The sequence below is a fragment of the Saimiri boliviensis genome, chromosome 2, assembly GCF_048565385.1.
Source record: "Saimiri boliviensis isolate mSaiBol1 chromosome 2, mSaiBol1.pri, whole genome shotgun sequence".
In the NCBI taxonomy this organism is placed as follows: Eukaryota; Metazoa; Chordata; class Mammalia; order Primates; family Cebidae; genus Saimiri; species Saimiri boliviensis.
The window spans coordinates 7,452,472-7,473,728 of NC_133450.1; the positions used below are offsets into that span (position 1 = coordinate 7,452,472).

The window sequence follows — 21,257 nt, forward strand, 5'->3', positions numbered from 1 at the left end:
AGTGGCACCTAGAATTTGGTAGCAGAATTTGGTTGGGACTGCAACCAAATTCTAGCGCAATTCCCAAGGCCTGACTTGCACTGACTTGAATCCTGAAAATCCTCAAGGGCGTTAAGCACTTGGCTCCTCCATCACTCTTGAAGCGGCCCATGCTAAGCAATGGGTAAATGGCCATCTTTACATTGGTTTAGATTGGGGTATCCAAATTTTTGGCTTCCCTGGGCCACAATGGAAGAAGAAGAATTGTCTTGGGCCTCACATAAAATACACTAACAAGAGCTGATGAGCTAAAAAATATATTGCCAAAAAATATCATAATGGTTTAAGAACGTTTACAAATTTGTGCTGGGCTGCGTTCAAAGCCATCCTGGGCCACAAGAGGCCCAAGGGCCGTGGGTTGGGCAAGCCTGGTTTAGATCTTTAGATTTTTGTAAAGACCCACTGCCCTGGGGTGGGGTGTGGTGGGAGGCTTGGGCAGGACAGGGTAGAAGCCCTGATTTGTAGCATATGCCCACTCCTATGGTGTCCATACTTCTACCATGGCTGATATCAAGCTACCAAGCTAAAGACACAATGAACTCTGGTGAGCAGGAAAAAACCAGCTCCAGAACACCACTGCATGTACATTTATTATGCAACTACTGTTTGCAATACACAGAGCTAGCAATGATAAATAAATAGAAAAATTAATCATTCATAGGCTGGGCACAGTGGCTCACACCTGTAATCCCAGCACTTTGGGAGGCCGAGATAGGTGGATCGCCTGAGGTCAGGTGTTCTAGACCAGCCTGACCAACATGGAGAAATCTCATCTCTACTAAAAATACAAAAATTAGCCAGATGTGGTGGCACATGCCTATAATCCCAGCTACTCAGGAGGCTGAGGCAGGAGAATCACTTGAACTCAGGAGGTGGAGGTTGCAGTGAGCCGAGATCGCCCCATTGCACTCCAGCCTGGGCAACAAGAGTGAAACTCCATCTCAAAAAAGAAAAAAAATTAATCATCCATCGTTTTCAAGACCCCAACCTTACAACTGAAAGTGCCTAGATCACAATGCAGGGTGGGGTAAGGGCCTCATACAATAAATGCTACTTTGGGGAATTCTGAAGAAAGGAAAAGCACTTCTGTCTGGAGGGATCTGAAAAGGTTTCACCTTCAATGGCTTTAGAATTGAGAAGCACAGGTTCCAAATCTCTGTGGAAAGACTTAAGTCAGTCAACTAACTCTTACTACTTGTAAGATGACTGAGCTGGATTAAATGACCGCCAAGGCTGTTCCAACTCTAAAATTATATGCTTCCATAATAATTAATTCTACATTTATGTAAAATTGGAAATGTGCCCGAGGGTTTCTACAGGATGGCCCCATTAAAATAAGCACATTAAAATAGCAATCAAGCTGAAACATTGATTTCTGCCCTCATGAGAAAATTCCTTCTTCACTCTCCACATAATCACTGAATATAAAATTTAATAGACCGCAACTAATTATTAACATCTTTATTACTAATTGTGCCTTCATTCTTAGCTGATATGGAATTAAACCACGCCACAGTGTTTATTTTGCATTTAGGTCTTTCTCAATTAATCTTGGCAACACTTGGGACTCTGTTAATGATGGGGGCTTTAAGAAATGCAATTAAGAAGTTAGTCACATATATATATGTATATAAAACTTGGATGTAATTTGCCTCTTTCTTTCTTGTGGCAGGCCAGGTAAAATGAATGACATCATGCAAAGGCAAAGGAAAGAATTTCTGTGTATGTGTGTGCTTTTTTAAGATCTGAAAGTCTACCAAAAGTTCTAGCCTCAAAGTAAGTACTGGATGGAGACCCTAGCTGAAGGGAACAGAGAAATGGACATGTGGAGTAGCACTTCTCAAACATGAGTGTTCACAGGCATCACCTGGGATCTTGTTAAGCTGCAAATTATGGATCTAGGACCTCTAGGATGGGGCCTGAGAGTCTGCATTTCCAATAAGCTCCCGGGAGATTCTAGTGCTGCTGGTCCACAGACCCACAGCTTTGAGAATCATAGAATAAAATAGAAATTCCAGACAAAAGGGTGAAAATTCAATACTGCAAATTATCATTTTTTAATACAGAAAAATGGCAATGAAATTCAAACCAAAAACCTCTGAGTTTGAGGCAGATACAAAAGATCTTCTGGCCTGGGACAGGCTGCCCTGCTGCAGCTCACTCAGGGAGCACTGATGAACCAAGACTGACTTGAGCTTCCTTATGGGGAGCAGAAGAAGCTGCTGCTGGCTGATGACTTACGTAAGCATCTTCCCAAAGGCTGCCATCACCCATGAGGGGGGTGACATATACAAGCACCAATGTATATTTTTGTATTCATATTGCCTTGTGGAAGGCTCTGCCTAAATTGAAGAACCATTCAAAACCCACTGACGCAGCAACATCATTGGAAAGGTGATGAGATGAATGCAAATGACCAGTTAATTCTAAAAGACCAAAGAATGAGCAACCAAATAGGGTGTGTTTATGAGAGATCTGATTTCCAAGTATTTGACTCAGAACATTTGGACAAGTGGCAGATTCATTCCGGCTTGGCCAGGAGAACGTTTGTTTTCCTTGCAGCTGGTCAGAGCTAATAATCCTGACAGGTCTGAATGGCCTCTTCTCCAACAGGACAGAGTCCATCTGGCTGCTTGCAGGGGGGCCTCCATGGAACTGGGCAGATTTATGCAGAGCTGTGATAATAAGTACAGATGTGGCAAGGGGATGTGTATGGCCAGTTGATCCCTCCAGGAGAATCATGTGGTAGCTGCCTGGGGCAGAGAGGGTGGGGGCTGTTGCGTAGTTCTGCTTAGTCTCCCCAAAACCCATCTCTCGGATTTTACTCTGGGTGTTCCATTTGCCAAAGCACTGGCTAATTTCTGAAAGTTATGTCTTGAGAAAGAAATGGAAAAGTTTGCAGATCAGAGATGTGGGAGTCAGTGTAGGCTAGTGGTTCATGGCATGGACCCAGAGGCCAGTTTTCTGGAGTCTGAATGCCAGCTCTGCTACTTTCTAGTTTGGAAATGTTGGTTAAGTTACCCCAATCTTTGTATGGCTCAGTTTCTTCAAATTGGACCAGGATTAAGATGAGGTCAGTAAAGCACCTAGGATGCAATATTTAAGGAGATATCGTCAGAATCGTGGAAGTGCTGGTCGGAACCTGAGAGTCATGTCTCCTTAAATGTTGTACCCTAAGTACCTCTCTAGCTGCACTCCAAGCCCAGTCCTGGCCTTGTACTCATTTATAAATAAACACAATAATAGTACCTTCGTTACAGATAGTTGTAAAGATTAAATGACTTAAGAGCAAAAGACATAATGCCGCACACAGAGTATGCATCAAACATTTGCCTTTCCATAAGAAAAGCTCTAGTTTGGCTATTTAATAGCTCTACCAACTTTGGCAAATAATGCATCTTCAGTTTTCTTACCTGTAAAATGAGGGTATGGCCATTTCACATTCACTAGAATGGCTACACTCAAAAAGACAGATAATATGTGCTGGGAAAGATAAATCGGAAACCTCATACATTCCTAGTGGGAATGTAAAATGGTGTAGTCATTTTGGAAAGCTATCTGGAAGCTCCTCAAAAGACTAAATGTAGTGTTACCACATGACCTAACAATTCCAGGCCAAGATACATGCCCAAGAGAAATGAAAACATACATTTATATATAAACTTACACATGAATATTCATAGCTACATTATTCATAATAGCCAAAAGGCAGAAACAACCCAAATGCTTATCAAGTGAGGTACAGATAAATAAAACATTGGTATATCCATAGAGTAGATTATTATTCAGCCATAAGAGAGGTGAAGTGCTGATATATACTGTAACATAGATAAATCCGCAAAACTTTCTAAGTGAAAGAAGCCAGACACACATGATTCCATTGCTATAAAATGTCAAGAATAGGGAAATCCATAGAGACAGAGAGTGGTTTCCAGGGGTTGGGGAGAAAAAGGGAAAGGGAGTGGCTGCTAGAGGGATGGCATTTCTTTTTAGGATGATAAATATGTTCTGCATTTAGATCATTGTGATAGTCACGCAACCTTGAAATATACCAATTATTGAGTTATATAGTATTTTTAAATGATGAATTTTATGATGTTATATCTCAATAAAGTTGTCATTTTTTTAATGAAAGCATGTTTACTTATGAAGATGTTATAAAGTTAAACCGAAGTTACTGATAGGAATGCATTTTTAATCTAAAAGCAATTTTTAATCATTTGTTTCAACAATATTTAACAAACCTTTACTGAGCAACTTCTATGAGCATCTATTGAGCATCATGTATGATTTTTTTTTCTACTTGTTCACATTTCCAGCCCTGGCAACATAAGTAAATGGAACACCCCACCCCGCCCCCCACCATAAAGTAGGGCTCTATGAGAAGAATGTGACACTGGACAGTAAGGGTTCTAAGACCAGGTTCCAGGCCCAGTTCATCCAGCGGGTGTCTGGGAAAATTACTGTTGTTTTAATAGTTGTTGAGATAATGGCTGCAAGTAGCATATTTTCCTTACAACAGGCTGGCTGCCATCCAGGGCTCGTTATACGTGATCTTCGACAGCTCTGCAAAGTTAATGCTAAGCAGTCAGCATGATGACTCAAGCAAAGTCACCTCATCCAGTCTCCCTCCCTACACAGTCACCCTGGAAATGTGTCACCTGCCATCATCACCTGGAACCGACAACTCCCACCTTTCTATTTCCTGCTGAGATCCCTCTCCTGAGCATAAACCTTAGCTAACCTCCAGACTAGAGCCTGAAAAGTGGACATAAACCACCTGGAGGTCTCATCAAAATCCAGCTTCAGTGGGTTTCAGAGGGGCAGCCCTCTGGTTCTGAGTTTGTAGCAAGTTCCCAGGTGAAGCCAGTGTGGTGGGTCCCGGGACTGCATTTCAATAGTTCCATGTGTTACTTCGAAGTCAACACACTCAAGCCTGGATTGACCATCTTTCCTCCACCAAACTGATGCCCCTCTGGTTCCTTCCATATTCTCTATCTCAGTAGTCCTTAAACTTGAACAAGCATCAGACTCACCTGGAAGACTTGTTTCAAGAGATTGTTCAGCCCCACCTGCAGAAATTCTGATTCAAGGGGTCTAGGCCAGGGGCTGACAATCTGCATTTCTAACAAGTTCTCAGGTGATGCTGATGCTCTTGGTCTGTGGGCCACAGTGAGAACTGCTGCTCTGTCTCACTCCCAAGTACCACTATCCCCTGAAGATCGCTAACACTTCCACTCACCCTTCTCTCTGCATTCCATCCAAACTCCTTGGCTTACCCACTCAACCTGTACAGCATGGCTCCTGCGGCATCTCTCGTCAGCCCTGGCCCTGCATGGACCACCCCACACCATGTTCCTTGCAGCTCCTCAATAGGCCAAGGGACTTTATTCTCCACACTTTGACCTATGCTGTTTCCTCCTCCTCAGCTGCTCTCTCCAGCACTGTTTCCCAAAACAGGACCTAGTCACCCTTCAGGACTCAGTTGAAGCATTTCGTTGTCAATGAAATTTTTCCTGGTCCAAACCCCCCCTCCAACCCTCTGCTTCACAGAATCGATGTCCTTCTCTTTCGTCCTTCCACTGGGCCTCATATAACTGTCACAGCACAATCTTTCATTGTGCTGACTGTTTGCACACCTACCTTAGTTTACCAGGCTGCAGGCTCCTGTCTTATCTGTCTTGTATCCCTATAACCTCCTACAATGACTAGCACATAATAGGTGCTCAGTAATTGACCCTAGAAAAGCTGAAATAACAAACAAATGGCTCAAACCACTACTGCCAAAGGGAGAAAAATCTCCCCTCAGCATTATCGGGCCTGTTTAATTTCTGTTATATGAAATGTTATATCTTATCAAAAGACTGTTAAACTATCATGGCCCTGAGGACAAGCCACCTCTCCCTATGTAGGAAAAAATGTCCCATCTACTGTGTGAGAGCATTTCTGGTATCAAACACCTAGAGAAGAGACAGGTCCTCAGAATGGAGGAGGACCCAGCAGGGCCTGAGACTCAGCCTTTATTTTCAAAAGGAGTGAAGAATTAAGAGGTCAAGAGCTGTCAGAGCTGGAAAACCACCCGGGCAAGGCTGTCAGCACCTGCAGCTAGAGGGTGGCTTCCTACCTCTCAGTTTCCAGGACAGAGGGGAGTGGGCAGATGAGAGCCCCGCCCTCCAGAGCAGGGTGTTTGTGTTTCTTATGCTCTCTGTATTTATTTCCATCTTGTTTTCTCTTAGAGTTCAATCAAGTCCCTTTGAGGGGCCCTGCCTTTCTCAGCTGTGCTAACATGAACCCCACATGGGCCACAGCATCCCACAGAGCAGCAGCCCCTGGGACTGCCCTTGAGGAACTGGAGGAGTGGATCCTGAGAGTCCCAGGGGAAAGCGGAACTCCACGAAGGCAGCTGGCAATGAGGCCGACCATCCCTGCTCGCGTGGAAAGTCTCCTTGTGCTGCTTAACCTTGGAGGTCCTGGGTTTTAGAGCATTAAGAGAGGTGGTATCCCAGCCGGTGTGGTGGCTCACACCTGTAACTCCAGCACTTTCAGAGACTGAGGTGGGCGGATCACCTAAGGCCCGGAGTTCCAGACCAGCCTGGTCAACATGGTAAAACCCTGTCTCTACTAAAAATAAAAAAATTAGCCAGGTGTCAGGGGTGCACACCTGTGGTCCCAGCTACTCTGGAGGCTGAGGCACAAGAATCGCTTGAACTAGGAGGCAGAGGTGGCAGTGAGCTGAGATCGTGTCACTGCACTCCAGCCTGAGCAACAGAGCGAGACCCCGTATCAAAAAAAGAGAGAAAGGTGTCGCTCCTTGCATCTTTGTACCTAAGTTGAGCTGCTGCATAAACAGAAATAAATTCTCCCATAAGATGGGAAGGAAGCTTGTGAGATGAAAGATTATTTATTGTCGGAGAAAGTTGGTAAATTAGCAGGAATCTAAGTCCCCGTACTAGATTCTATGGAGAAAATCTAAGATACCATTGGATTTTATCTATGGAGAAAATCTAAGATACCATTGGATTTTACTGTGTCTAATGAATAATGTCCATGTAGCTTAAAGAGATCCTTTATGCCACATTTACACTTTGAACTGTTACTATATATCAAGGCCAAACTCCCAAGCTAGTGTATTAGGGCAAATCTCCTGGAGACTAAGTATCACAGGGGCCTGGTTACTTTCTGTTATATGAAATACTATATCTTATTAAAATACTGTTAAACTATAGTGGCCCAGCATCGTGGGGATGCTGCATCTGAGGGCTGCCTTGACGCCAGCCTCCAAAATGTGGACAGACACTCCTCTATTACTCCAGGCAATGAGGAGACAAACATTTCCACTTGGCACTTTAAGCTCGGAGAGGGAAGAAGGAGATGTAATTCACAATGACTATCAAGTGAAATGCTTTTTGCCAAAATACAATCATATGACCACATGTATCTTTTAAAAAGGTTTTTCTAGACATAAAAACAATACTAGGTGGTAGAAATTACACCTAGGAATTGTCCTTTGCACGTGCTTGTACAAGCACACAGAGACATGTGTGGGGGATCCTCACTGCAGCCCTGGTGAGCTGGCAGGATGCCTAAAACCACAGCAGGACAGTGATCTGAGGAACTGGCCAGTGCATTTCAGTCATCCCTTCTTTCCACACAGTTCTTCTAGAATGATACTGAAGATTATAGTGCCAGAGAAGCAAGGACTCAAAGATCAGTATGAGGAGAGAAAAGGTTTCTTTAAATCTGAAAACTGAGCTTTGTCCGTCAAGAGCCAAAGTCTGGCTCACAGCAGGCAGAGGTAGAGCTTATACTACAGACTATGAAGAAGTGTTATGACCTTGGAATGACCATTCTAAACCCAAGGAAACTAAGAGTTTAGCAGGCCAGGCACGATGGCTCACACCTGTAATCCCAGCACTTTGGGAGGCTGAAGTGGGTGGATCACCTGAGGTCAGGAGTCCGAGACCAGCCTAGCCAACATGGTGAAACCCCATCTTTAACTAAAAATACAAAAATTAGCCTAGCATGGTGGCACATGCCTGTAATCCCAGCTGGGAAGAGGAAAGAAGAGCAAGGAGAGAGTCCCAAATGAGCTGAGCATAAACCCTGAACTGATCATATTTAACATGAAGGGTCTGAGCATCTGAGTCCCCTGGAATTGGCTAAGTTTTCCTTCAACAATAGAAGCAGAGGCTCACAAACCACATCTAGTTACAGAAAAATAACTTGTGCTCCGCATACCTGAGTGGTGACTATAAATTGTAAATCTGAAAGGCAATCTAAGTATCCTTAAACAGAAAAATAAGGAGCTAGTTAAATTATAGTGCATTCAGGTATTTGAGTACTACAAAACTGTTTAAAAGAATGAGGTGGCTGTGCATATACTGATATAGAAAGATCTCAAAAACATAGTTATGTGAAAAAGAATAAGACACTGAAGATACTAAGCTGAGGGCACTAAACATGCTCTCATTTTCATGTGTGTTTTTTAAAAGAAAAAATATATCCCATATATGAAAAATGTACACAATATATACAGAATATATTTCTGAATTGATCAAAAGGAAACTTTGGGCAATGATTTCCCCTGGGCAGCAGACCCAGTGAGGTGGCATTGAAGTAGACTCATTTGTCATTTCTTACCCTTTCATACTGCTGTGTAAGCAGTGTCAAAAAGAGAAACCAAGTCAATACTTTAATGCTTAAATATGCAGACATTTCAATTTGGACATAAAATGCCTACTTATAAATACACTGTAATCCCCAAAGACTTGAGGGACAGAAACAGTTCAGGGACAAAATATTTCTCTGAATTGTCTCTGTGAAGAACAGAAAAGTCATATACTCCCAGAAAGATTTTAGAACAGCATAGACCGGTATCAAGCTCACGCTGAGGTGGAAGCTTCTTAGAGTCTGAATACGCCCGGATCTCATAGCCTATGGGAAGAAGAGCAATGATGCTATGACATCCAGTCCAATCTTTTCAATAATGACAAACACCCCGGTGCATATTCCCAGTGTGGCTTACAGCATCCCCATCCATCAGGTACCCAAGTAAGGAACATCACATACTTCTGACTTCCCTCTCCACTGGATTTGTCTTCCTAAGCACAGCCCTGGTCATTACTCTATTCAAAAGACTCACATGGCTCACCTCTGCCTAGATAATAAAGTTCTAGAGTGTGGTGGCTCATGCCTGTAATCCCAGCACTTTGGAAGGCCGAGGTGGGTGGATCACGAAGTCAGGAGTTCGAGACCAGCCTGACCAACATGGTGAAACCCCATCTCTACTAAAAATAAAAAAAGTAGCCAAGTGTGGTAGCATGCACCTGTAATCCCAGCTACTCAGGAGGCTGAGGCAGGAGAATCGCTTGAATTCAGGAGGTGGAGGTTGCAGTGAGCCAAGATCGTGTCACTGCACTCCAGCCTAGGCAACAGAGCGAGACTCCATCTCAAAAAAAGAAAAGAAAGTTCAAGCCTAGACAGTTTTAAGGCACATTTGGTTTGATGTTACATTCCACCCTTCGTCATCCGGTTTCAGTCTGTCTTCCCAGATTCAACTCCAGTCTTCATCTCCCTTCCTCCGTATCCTGCCCCCAACCCTACACTTCCCAACCATTGCTAATGACTCACCATTTCCCAAACACATGGGGCTCTTATGTACAAGACTCCCTCCTGGAACTCTACCCTACCTATTTCTGTACTTCTGTGCCCAACATAAACATTAGCCACCCCATGTGCTTTCCCCACTGTTAGTATTCTGGGGGGCAGTCTGTGCACCCCTTTGCCACATTAACACTGTGTTGGTAAGTTTCATTTCTCCAGGGCTAGGCTCCCTGTTTCTTATTGGTATGTGGATGATCCCTGAGATGAGCTCTGAGTCTAACACAGAGGCACCCTGGGAACGGATGCTGAATGACATATGGGTGGGCCCAGAGCCTCGTTACTCAGCATTTCTAACCAATGGGTCAATAAAGGCTACTGCTTCGGATTAATTCATAGAGACAAAAAGGCTAGGAGTTCCCATGTGCAAGAAGTCAAGGAAGCCCCACACATCTGGGTGGGAATTAAAGAGAGCTAGGAAAATTAGATCAGTAGCCAGTGGCTACCTAGAGTGACTGGAGAGTCCAAATTAAAATGAGGAAAAATGGGAGGGAGCAGCAGCTGAGGACCAGAAACGTGTGTGTTCACCAAGGAGCCACTTGAGCCAAGGCAAGCTGGGCGGAAGGGAGTGTGCAGCCTCGAGCTGGAAAGAGAGCCCTGTTTTCCTACAACTCGCCCTGTTCCATTAGGATCACCTGCCAAAGGGAGAAAGGATATCATGTGCTAAGTTCAAAGAGGCTGTGAGCAAATGGTTTAGGTTGAGTGCAGATGTCTTCTTAGAAGTTCTAAGACTGAAACTCCTGCCAGGGCTGTTCTGGGGAATAAATTATCTGGTGTCTAGAAAAGATAAGAGGCAAAACTCTGACCACCTAGGGAAATAAAAATTAAGATGATGAAAACGAAAGCTTCCCTGGTCGCCTACTGTGCGGCAGACAGTGTCACATACGTTGCCTGCAGGTTTGACCAGATCTGCTGCTGCAGCTCCCCACGATGTGCTGAAGATCTGAGTTTAGAGACCAGAGCTGATGCTGACAGGTTTGCTCTGAGCCTTTAGGAAAGAAGGATCCCACAGGCTTATGGGTTCGGGGAACAGCCACAGGGAGATAGGACAAACGTGTTCTAATAAAGCGAAAGGAAAAAGGTCTTTTCACAGATGGATTCAGGAGCTCTTCCAGGAGTAAGGAGGCAAGCCACCTAGGCAGAGGAAGCAGAAAGGTGATTTTGGAGCAACTCAGAGGTTAAAGGCCCTTTTTTGCACCAGGAAGCCAAGCTTCTAGAAAACCGTATCCTCAGCGACCCATCCATCAGCCTCCCAGGACATGAGTTCCATGGGGCTGTCCCCCAATGCCAGCAGCCAAAATAAAACACAGTAGCAAACTTAAAAATAAAAGACTTAGGTCTTCTGGGGGAAATGACCCCAGGAGATGACTTAGACCCACACCCCTAGATATTGCCATCAGGCAGCTTCTCTTCTTCTAGGATTGTGTTTGAAAATCAGCCAGGTGTCCCTAAGAACAAGTCAACCACAGTACTCGCTGGTGCCACTCTGCATCAGACTAATCCGGGATTACAGGACTGACCTTCAGGTGCCATATTCAGTGTCGGCCCGGAGGAGTGGAGTAAGGACAAGTGAGTGGGTGTTCAAGGAAACCAATTTTAGTACCACAGAAATCAGTGGTGGAGCGGCTGCAAAGATGCCACCTACAGTTGAGTAGGTTACTCACTGCACAAGGACACCTGGGAATTGAAATCCACTGTGTCCTCCCAGCAAGGAGATGAATCTGACCAGGGGAAGAGGCATCTTTTTGGATTCGTACAAAGGCAAGAAATGAGCCAGTGGAAGTTGAAGAAAGAGATGCTTTCCGCTAAGGCTGAGAGAATATTAGATAGCTCATAGTAAAGATGACTTTTTTACCCTATTTTGTGCTAGGCAAGACATCTCTGAAGGTGATGAGAGCAGGAAACCAACAGGGACAGATTACATAGGATGGTAGAAAGAGCCCAGGTATTCCATCAGACAGGCCAGATCAGCCACTTATCACCTGTATCATTGTGAGCAAGTCATTCCACATCCCGTCTCCAGCAGCAAAATGGAGGTAACAACGCCCACTTCCCCTGGCTGTTGTACAGATTAAACTCAATGATTCAGGGAAAGTGCCTAGCACAAGGCTTGGCTCTCAGTGGATGCTCCATAAATGGTAGGTACGGCGACGGCTGCGCTGCCCTGAAGGTTAAAGTCACAGAGCCTCCCATGTGATATGTGAGAACTGTTGCAGGGGAGGTAGCCAAACATGGGACTGAGGAGTACGGAGATGGCTTCGCATGAAAGAACAGTAAATGCATTCATTTCTCCAGCGTAACTAAAAGGAGCCCTCTCAGGAGTCCAGTCCGTTGTTATTATGGGTTGTAATCTGAACCTGAGTGGCCCTCCAGGACTACGGGGTTAGAGGAGACCAAATGAGTTTACCTGTGGGGCCCCGTGCCTGGCCAGAACAGGTGTTAAGCAAATAAGAGCTCCTATCCCCTCTCTCCCAGGGACTGTCAAACAGGGCCCTCTGCCCTAGAGGCTGACCCTCAGCAGGTTGCAGGAACCTATTTTCAGCAGTAAATTCTGCTGAATACATTAATATAACAGCAATAATGATTATAACACAACTCTATTTCTTGAGCATCTTTTATGTGAAAGGTCCATGAAGGAAGCAATGGTATTTCTATCATATTCTGGATGTTTCTCCCCACTCTGAATTTCGATATCACTTCCTACATACCCACTTACTCTATATCACTTCATTTCTTTCTTTCTTTCTTATAAGTATAAAGTATCTCAAGAATAATGATCAATCACGATAAGAAGATGCGTAACTTTCTTTCTTGCATTAGAGGAAGTTATTTAGGTACAAGTCTGTCACCTTCAGTTAATTAAAGCCAGGAGAGATCTCTTCTAGAGTTTATCCATCCCTAAAGATATTTAGCAGAGTGTACAGTCAGCCTTCCATATATATCCACGGGTTCTGCATCAATGGATTCAACCAACTATGGATCAAAAATATTGTGAAAAAAAATGGATGGTTGCATCTATATTGAACATGCAGAGATCTTTCTCTTGTCATTATTCTCTAAACAATACAGTACAACTATTTACATAGTATTTATATTGTATTAGGCATATATATAATTTAGGGATGATTTAAAGTATTGGAGGATGTGTGTAGGTTATATGCAAATACTATACAATTTTATATAAGGGATTTGTACATCTTCGGATTTTGGTATCTGCAGAGAGTCCTAGAATCAATATCAATCCCGACTGGACACAAAGGAACAACTGTATTTAAATAATACATTCTGTATGTAGATGACTATGCTGTATCAAACACCTGCTAAAAGCTTTTTTGTGTGTAATCCCATTTAATCATCTCTGCGAACAGCAAAGTAGGCCATTACTTTATTTTATAGATAAGGAAACTGAGTCTAAGAGATATTGAACAATCTGTCCAAGCTAGTAAGTCTGTGTGAACAGATACTAACAAATGCGACTGAATGAGTAAGGTCAAGCCTCTCTAAAGAGCTTAACATTTGCAATACAGTACAGTTTTTAAATACCAAGTTCCCATTCATAGAGGATTACAGGGATGGACTTTTTGAAATGAGGACTTACTGGAAAACAGGAAAAATTATTGTTTCCCTCCAAATCGAGAAAGGAAAAGTTCTCAGCACTTGCCCACAATGAACTGTGGTCCAATCACTGAGGAAAAGGGAAATCTTAACTAATTGCTGCTGGATCCATGTGGCCCACAGGAGGACCAAATACTTCTGCATGAAAAAAGATTCAGGAGGGAATATACAATATATTGCGTGCTTGGAAGCTAAACCAGAAATGGAGACAGGCAGGCTCTGGGGCAAGTCCTGACCTGGGGCATAAGGATGAGAATGGAGTTGGGAGCAGGAAGGGAGAATAACTCAGTGTTACAACATAGGCCTTAAAGCCAGGTTCTCTGGTTTAAATCCCTGCTCTGCAGCCTACTGGCTCTGAGCCTCAGGGCTCATCACATTGTTGCTGTAAGCACAGAATTCTTCTCATGTTAGACAAGAGACCCTAAGGATAGTTTACGCGTAAGGGTCCTATGAAGTTTAGCTCAGAGTCTCCTACAGTACATTTGTTTCTGTAGCTGCTGTAACCAGGTACCACAAACTTGGTGATTTAAAACAATAGAAATGTCTTCTTTCACAGCTCTGGAGGCCAGAAGTTTGAAATCAGCATCACTAGGCTGAAATCAAGATGGCAGCAGGGACATACTCCTTTCAGAGGCTCTAGGAGAGGATCTGTTTCCTGGCCTCTTCTAGCTTCTGGGGGCTGCCAGCATGCCTTGGCTGTGGTTACATCACTCCAGTCTTCAAGAGCTACATCTTCAAATCTCTGTCTATTCTATCTTCACATCACCTTCCCCATTGTGTGCCTACATAGTATATCGCCCTCTGCTTGTCTCTTATAAGGACATTTATAACTGCACATAGAACTCACCTGAATAATCCAGGATACTCTCCCCATCTCAAGACACTTAATCACATCTGCAAAGACCCTTTTTCCAAATAAGTTAGCGTTTACAGGCTCCAGGATTAGGACCTGCTATCCTTGAGGACTGAGTGGGAGGGAGCAGGGAATTATTCAACCTGCTACAGAGGAAACCATCGATAACCATTAGCCGTCATTGCTCTTGTTATTTATTAATAAAGATGAGACAAAAGAACTACACATCCAGAAAAGGGCTTATGGCTTGACAAGCAAGTGAATACTCCAAAAAGCCCTTCAGGGATGTGAGCACTTTATCCTGAGAACCAACAGGGAGGCCATGTGTGATACGAGTCAACCAACAGCAGCTGTCCCCTAAACCTCACATAAATTTCCTGTATCCACATTGTGGGCTCAGGGTGGCAGTGAGAAGAGCAACAATGTTAGGGTCAGGGAACCCTGCACTCAAATCCCATTCTGTCCCTTCCTGGAGCAGGATGCTGGGGACTTCTTTACCCTAGCTCAGTGTCCTCTGTAAACTGGGGCTGTTTGGGGTTCAAACAGTACATGTCAGTGATGTGGCACATAGTAGGTCCTGCGAAAATGGCTGATTACTATGACTGAATAAACAACATGTGCAGGCTCCTGCAGGTGGGATGACTGAAGGAAATGACAGTAACCCCCACAGGCAGGAAATTCCTTCCTCCCATCCTCATATGAAGGCATCACAGGCTAGCACCAGGTGTGCGCTGGATTCCAGACGCAGAACAGAGATCCCCCTTCTGGGACATACGTATTGTAGTCAGGCTTTTTCCATAGCCCTTCGCATCTTTCTTCTGGAACCAGAGTTATGAATGACTTGGAGAAAGTTCAATGCAGCATTCTTATGGCAAATGTGATCTCTGTTCTGATAACTAATGAAATACTTCTGACACTTAATGAAATACCACAAGAAATGAACAAGGGCTCTTTGGAGCCTGGTCTGAGATCAGAGTAACTCAAGCTTAAAATCTGGCTTCAATCCTTCCTAACCTACAGGCAGAAATGTACATATCAGCAGGCCTATCTCTGCTACAAACTCTGTTACTGAAAAGGGCTAAGGTTTCTAATTTAGAAATCAAAGCATATTAGAACACCGTTTATCTGCTTAGCATCAACAGGTAACTTCTTGTCACACAATTCAGGGACTAAGTGAAATTCCTGCTTCGGAAGGTTAAAAAAAAAAACAAAAATCCCCTGGAAGCAGGAAAACGAAACATACCAAAAACAAGGAATATGCATTTCAAACACTTGTATCTGCTTTCTCTGCTAACTACCCAGGATGGCCAGGGAGGTTTTCCAAGGAGAAACACAGATGAGGCCAAAGATTTCCCTTCTTGCTATGTGGTTTCTGCCCCGCTGTAGGTAACAAGACTCTCTGGGTATCGACTGAGGGTCAGGAAATCGGCATGTGGCTTTATGAAGTTTAATTAACAGCAAATTTTCCTATCCAGCATCATGAAGAGGGCCAGTGAGCTCTAGGGGCCCCCAGGACAGAAACAACATATTGCTCCAAAGTTATTACTGATGAAATGCAAGTAGCCTCCAACACAGCACAGGAAAGGAGGAGCTGAAAAAACAAATGATTCCTACCTGCAGCCGGGGACAGTTTCCAGGGGAGGTGGGAATGGGTGGGTGAAACTTGGGATCCAGGCCTGATCTAGGCTGTCCTGTTTCAAAACGAATGAACCTTTCAAACAAACACACATAAGCCCATGTGTGCACATGCAAACACACACAAGCACATGCATATGCTCATGCACATACATGCACTCATGTACACACATGCACATGGACACATACACAAGTTACAGAGAGGGTCACAAGTCTCCCCAAAAATTATCTAGTCAATGGTAATAAAATAATCAAGCCATGTTGTTTTTGAATGGTGTCTTATGTTTTTTGAAGTACTTTTACAGCTGTTACCTCGTTTGACCCTCACAACAGGCCTTGTGTGGTAGGCAGAGCACATACAATTATTCATATTTTATAGATTACATTAAGTGATTCCCATAGGTGACCCAGTTAGCAGATGATGGAGCTGAGGCAGGAAGTGGGGTCTAATGAGTCCCAGTCCAGGGATTTCTACAAGGCAAGAGATAATGATCCCTTCCATGAAGACAGCTGTCCAAGAAGAGACTAGCAAAAGGAGGACAGACGTGTGAACACTTTAAAGAAAAACTCATGAGACAGAAGTCTGCATAGAGGGATTTGAAGAGTTACAATGTCAGTGCATCTACAGGGAAGAAAAACCATCACATTCCAGAAGCATGTTTGAAAAGGTGTTTGAGGCCAGGCACTGTAGCTCATGCCCATAATCCCAGCACTCTGGGAGGTCAAAGCAGACGGATCACTTGAGGTCAGGAGTTCGAGACCAGCCTGGCCAACATGGTGAAACCTCATCTCTACTAAAAACAAAAATGTGCTGGGGGTGGTGGCATATGTCTGTAGTACCAGTTACTCAGGAGGCCGAGGCAGGAGAATCACTTGAACCCGGGAGGCGGAGCTTGCAGTGAACCAAGATTGTGCCACTGCACTCCTGCCTGGGCAGCAAAGGGAGACTCTGTCTCAAAAAAGAAAAAGAAAAAAAAAAAGATAAGAAAGGTGGTTGAGGGCTGTGTTTCCCAGTCACCTTCTCTTCCTATTACTCTGGATGGCAGAAAAGATGACAGGAACATTTAAAACAGCAATTGGCCTCAATAATGCATCAATAAAAAGCAAGACCCCTTAATGGCTAGAATAAGAACCTCTTTAGGCTGGGCGCGGTGGCTCACGCCTGTAATCCCAGCACTTTGGGAGGCCAAGGCGGGTGGATCACGAAGTCAAGAGATCGAGATCATCCTGGTCAAGATGGTAAAACCCCGTCTCTACTAAAAATACAAAAAATTAGCCGGGCATGGTGGCACGCGCCTGTAGTCCCAGCTACTTGGGAAGCTGAGGCAGGAGAATTGCTTGAACTCGGGAGGCAGAGTTTGCAGTGAGCCAAATTTGCGCCACTGCACCCCAGCATGGGTAACAAGAGCGAAAACTCCGTCTCAAAAAAAAAAAAAAATTCTTTATTTTATGAATGTAAAAACTCAGGCCCAGAGAAATGAGGTGACTTTTCCAGAATCAAAGCATTCATAAGAGCTGGGGACTGAACTCTGAACTTGGGATACAAAGCTCTTTATTCTACACTGGCTGCCTTGAGCATTTACTATTCTTAACTTTGTTATTGTCACTGTCCTTCATAGACACTTCTAAAGAAGAATGCTTAAGGGTAGGGTGGGGACACATGGTTTTTCCTCTTCTTTGTTTTTCTGGAAATAGGATCAGTACATTTCCCATAAACAACAACCAATGTGGATGGGAAAAAGTGGCAGGTAGTCGTCCAGGCACAGAAGTTGTCCTATTGCTTTAGTAGTCATAAGACACCAAAACGCAAGTACTCTTATGGTAGGCTGATAATGTCCCCCCTCCCTTCCAAAGATGTCTACATCCTAATCCCCAGAACCTGTGAATGTTACCTTATATGGTAATGGGACTTTGTGATGACTATTAAATTAAGGATTTTGAGATACGGGATTATCCTGGATTACCTGGGTGGGCCCAGTGTAATCACAAGGGTCCTCCTCATAACCGGGAGGTAGGAGGATAACAGAGAAAGAGATGAGATTACAGAAGCAGGGGGTCAAAGTGATGAGGGAGAGGCCATGAGCCAAGGTATGTAGGCAGCCTCTAGAAGCTGAAGAAGGGAAGGGCATGGTTTCCCCTCGAAGCCCCCAGAAGGAGTGCTATCCTGCTAGTACCTTGACTTCAGACTTCTGACTTCCAGAACTGTGAGCGAATAAACTGGTGTTGTTTTAAGCAACTAAGGGTGTAGTGAGTTTTCCAGCATCAACGGGAAACAAATATAGCTGTTACAAAACTGCAGGGTCAAGACTTAGCCCCCAGACAATTAACCCTGGCTTCTTGGACTAACAGAAACAGGGTGGTAGATGGCATAGCCAATCATTTTGAAAAGCACAGGGCATTAAAGAGAAATTTAGATGGGTTTTACACTGCATGCATCATCTCATGGAAAAAATGTTGGCCATTGGTGTTTATAGGGGCTGTCTTACTCTAAGAATTTCTCGTTCAGTCCCCTGAGGACTGCTTTAAAGCTCCTCTCTGGAAAGGAGCCTGTAGACTTCCCCAGTCTTGCCTGGACACTCCCTCATTTACAGCCTGTGCTCCGGCGTCACCAGACCATTTATGAACATGACATGCTCACTCACGCCTCCAGGTCTCCACCCTGACAATTTGCTCTTTGTGGGAAGGCCCTCCTCACTCTTGGGCTCTGCTATAATCTTTCCTTTTCAAAGCGCAGCTCAATTATTCATGAAGCCTTCCCTGGCTCCCCTAGTCCTGCGCTCTTTACCCCTCTCCTCCCCGGGCACTTGCTCTTATACTTATCTGCTTGTCTTCCTACGCCACCCCAACAGCATGCGCCCCTCAAGGATAAGGAGCACTTCTCTGTTTTGTGTCAGCAAACCACAGCAGCCCCCAGCAGCACCGAGGCTTTCCCAGCTCTTTCCCAACTTTTCTACCTAAAAAATGCAAACTGATCATTCAAGAGAGTACCTCCACCATGAAGTGACCTTGATTCCCCAAGAATCAGTCCCACTGCTCTGCTCCTACAGCCTTCAGGTCATCTCCCAGGTAGAACACTCACCACATTCCCTTAGGTGTTCACACCTGAACTGTTTCCTCATCAGACACGGAGGTCGGAGGTCATGGAAAACCATGCCTCTTTTACCTGTCTATCCCTCCTGTGTCTAGCACAGTGCCTGGCCCAAAGCAAATACACAAAGAATATTGGATGAACTAAAATGAAAACAAAACTTTAAAAAAGGCAATGTCTGGCCAGGCGCGGTGGCTCACGCCTGTAATCCCAGTGCCTTGGGAGGCCAAGATGGGTGGATCACCTGAGGTTCAGAGTTTGAGACCAGCCTGACCAACATGGAGAAACCCTGTCTCTATGAAAAATACAAAATTAGCTGGGCGTGATGGCACGCACTTGTAATCCCAGCTACTCAGGAGGCTGAGAGGAGAATCGCTTATATCCTGGAGGTGGAGGTTGCGGTGAGCCAAGATGGTACCATTGCACTCCAGCCTGGGAAACAAGAGCAAAACTCTGTTTCAAAAAAAAAAAAAAAAAAAAGGGCAATGTCCAAGTCATCTCTATGAATTAAGCCCTGAGATCTGGAAGCAGCCTTAACAGGAAATAACTATGAGAAGACTTTGCAGGGCCAGCTTCAAGCAACAGCTAGCACTGTTTCCTCTGGGCTTTTGGAGTTCGCAGTGGAGCCAGTTTCAGTGTTGCTATACAACACTAAAAGCTTTGGGATAAATACTGAAGAGATATTTCCTTTTCCATCTCAAAGAGGTGTTAGTTTATCAAACTTAGCTATATTAACGAGTGTTCCCTTTCACTTGGAAAAGGGCTTTCTAGAAAAGCAAGTCTAAAAGGAGCAGGATGTCGCACGGGCTTGTGCCCTCTTGCTTGCCTTCTGCGTGACCTTGAAGGAGATATTTACTCCCTGACCCTTGGGTCTGTCATCCATAAATGAGGATGCTACACATCTGTCACATAGGTCGCATGAAGACAAGATAAAACGCTGCAGGTCTAACAACGGCCAAACAACCGTCTGGCGTGTGGAAGGCATTGAGACACCTTTACTGAGCACTTAGGAGATACTGTGCTGAGCATGTGGTCTGAGTTATCCAATTCACGGCATCTCAGCAAAGTAGATGTATTATTATTCCCACTAGGGAAAATGTAAGTAACATCAGCAGGATACACAGCCAGCAAGTGGCAGAGTCAGACAGAGCATCAAACCTGTCAGTTCCAGAAGTTGCCTAGTAACTATCCTGTGGTTTGCAGGGTGTGTATCTCCTGTTCTTCTAGATTCTAGTAAAGCACTGTATTTCAAAGCCCCAGTCGTCAGAGCTGGCCACAAACTGCTCTTGGGATGTGGGTCTGCTAGCCTGGGCAAGAGTTTCCCTCATCCTACCAATCTCCTTCCCGACAGGAAATCAGCTCTACAGGAAATTTTCTATAGGAAACTGCTCTGGGAGGTTCTAGGAAGCCCACCCTCCTCAACCTCTTTCTATCCCCAAACACCTGAAGGATATTGATACACTCCCCCCAGTGGAACATGGTCATGATTTTCATCGTTGAAACTTTCATATCCCAGCCACCCACAACCCTCTCCCGGAGAAGAAAATTGTCAACCTGGCACTGCCTAGTTCAAATCCAGGTTTGAAAATACGAATTAAAGCTATCAAATATCCCATTTCCCCAGATTCCAGCTGGTTAATGAATGTAATGAATGACCAGAAAAGCTGGCTAATGTAGGTGAATGTAAGGAAGTCCAGTGGGAAGGAAAGCCTGCCTGATAACAGGCTCTTTGGCAACCAGAGTGGTGAAAAAAATCACCTGAAGTCCTCAAATAGGAGTGGGTACTGCTCTCATACCCTGTCTTTGTGGAAGCTGAGTGAAACTGACCAACAGACATTTGCAACACATTTCCGTAAGGTTGTGTACTTGGGTCCTGGGCCGCAGGGAGTCTTTCTGGATGCCATTTTTGCTAGACATTTTGGGAATGGGAAGAAATCCACCTTGCTTTCAGTGTTAGAAAAGGGAAGGTCTTCAAAGAACTTCAACAGACATTTTTGTAAAGAAAATACATAAATGGCCATGAAACACATACACAAAAAGTTCAACATCACTAATCATTATGGAGATGCAAACCAAACTACAATGAGATGCCACCCCACACCCATGAGATGGCCACTATAAAAAAAAAAAAAAGCAGAAAATAACAAGTGTTGGTGAGGATGGAATCCTTGAGCGCTGCTGCGGGAAGGCCAAATAGTGCAGCTGCTATGGAAAACAGGGTGGCGGTTCTTCAAAACACTAAACATACGATTATCCTACGATCCAGCAATTCCACTTCCCAATTTCTACCCAAAACAACGGAAAATACCCATGTTCATAGCAGTGTTATTCACAATTCCTAAAATGTGGAAGCAACCCAAATGTCCA

The 21,257-nt window shown here is 44.3% G+C and overlaps 1 protein-coding gene across 1 annotated transcript in view; it reads right to left on the reverse strand.

The window, feature by feature from the left end:
- Window positions 1–21,257, reverse strand: part of THSD4 (thrombospondin type 1 domain containing 4) — a 669,073-nt gene that overhangs the window by 548,793 nt on the left and 99,023 nt on the right. The gene's annotated exons all lie outside the window — the stretch shown is intronic.